The sequence below is a fragment of the Austrofundulus limnaeus genome, unplaced genomic scaffold (assembly GCF_001266775.1).
Source record: "Austrofundulus limnaeus strain Quisiro unplaced genomic scaffold, Austrofundulus_limnaeus-1.0 Scaffold543, whole genome shotgun sequence".
NCBI classification, from domain to species: domain Eukaryota; kingdom Metazoa; phylum Chordata; class Actinopteri; order Cyprinodontiformes; family Rivulidae; genus Austrofundulus; species Austrofundulus limnaeus.
In genome coordinates this window covers 110,473-111,751 of record NW_013952945.1, presented here as the reverse complement: position 1 = coordinate 111,751, position 1,279 = coordinate 110,473, and the positions used below count along the sequence as shown (strand labels likewise).

Genomic DNA, 1,279 nt, shown 5'->3' with positions numbered 1-1,279 from the left:
TTTTTTTCTTCTTTCACTCATTGTGCCTGCCACTGGTGCAAGACTATTTTTTTGCTTTAATCGGCTGAAAATAAATTCAAATTAAATTCCACAGATTCAGGTAAGTTTTAGCTCAAAAATGCTTTCAAGTTGTAGTGATATTATTATATCTTCCACATGAAACAAGGCAAGTTTATTTACTCTATTTAACGCATTTCAYTTACAAGACAATTCAAYGTGATTTACATGATGAAAACATAAAAAAGGACGTACGTAATGAAGGAAAGCTGATAATAGTTGGACCCCAGACTGACATTAATGATGTTTCAGTGTTTATTAGAGAAGAATGTAAAAAAAAATGTATTAAAACCAGTTCAGTGGCCATTTCCAGAAGGCCCAGGCGTTTCCTGGAAATAAACATTTGCACCTGCACCCTGCCAACATAGTGATGCTTCTGAACYCAAACAAGTTTGTCTGCTTTGATATAGATTTGTCATGTTGTCAGTGAGATCCAGGCGCTGGGGGTCTGAGCTGACTGGCTGTTGTAGTGATGCAGAAGTCTCTCTGGGGTTGTTCCCTCCTCACCTCAACAGGCTGCTTAATTCCAKATAAAACCTCCTCTTTAGAATCTGTTTCACCGTACCTGCTCCATTTTTGTCTTTTAGCATTTTGCTGGTCAGAGCTGTTGCCTCGTAGCAAGAAGGTTGCAGGTTCACCTCCAGAGGTTGAGGGACCCCGAGGGTTTTCTCTGGGTAGTTTCCTCCCACAAACCAAAACCATACGTTTGGTCTTTTGATAATTCTAAACGGTCCCAAGGTGTGGGTGAACGGTTGGTTGTCTCTATGTGTCCCTGAGATGGACTGAGACCTGTCCAGGTGTCCCTGTGATGGACTGAGACCTGTCCAGGTGTCTCTGTGATGGACTGCGACCTGTCCAGGTGTCCCTGTGATGGACTGAGACCTGTCCAGGTGTCTCTGAGATGGACTGAGACATATCCAGGTGTCCCTGTGGTGGACTGAGACATATCCAGGTGTCTCTGAGATGGATTGAGACCTGTCCAGGTGTCCCTCAGATGGACTGATACATATCCAGGTGTCCCTCAGATGGACTGAGACCTGTCCAGGTGTCCCTGAGATGGACTGAGACATATCCAGGTGTCCCTGTGGTGGACTGAGACCTGTCCAGGTGTCCCTCAGATGGACTGAGACATATCCAGGTGTCCCTCAGATGGACTGAGACATATCCAGGTGTCCCTCAGATGGACTGAGACATATCCAGGTGTCCCTGTGATGGACTGAGA

General features: G+C 45.3%; 1 protein-coding gene across 1 annotated transcript in view; it reads left to right on the top strand.

The window, feature by feature from the left end:
• The window catches only part of LOC106530671 (protein FAM26E), a 5,740-nt gene that overhangs the window by 2,081 nt on the left and 2,380 nt on the right, over positions 1-1,279 (top strand). The gene's annotated exons all lie outside the window — the stretch shown is intronic.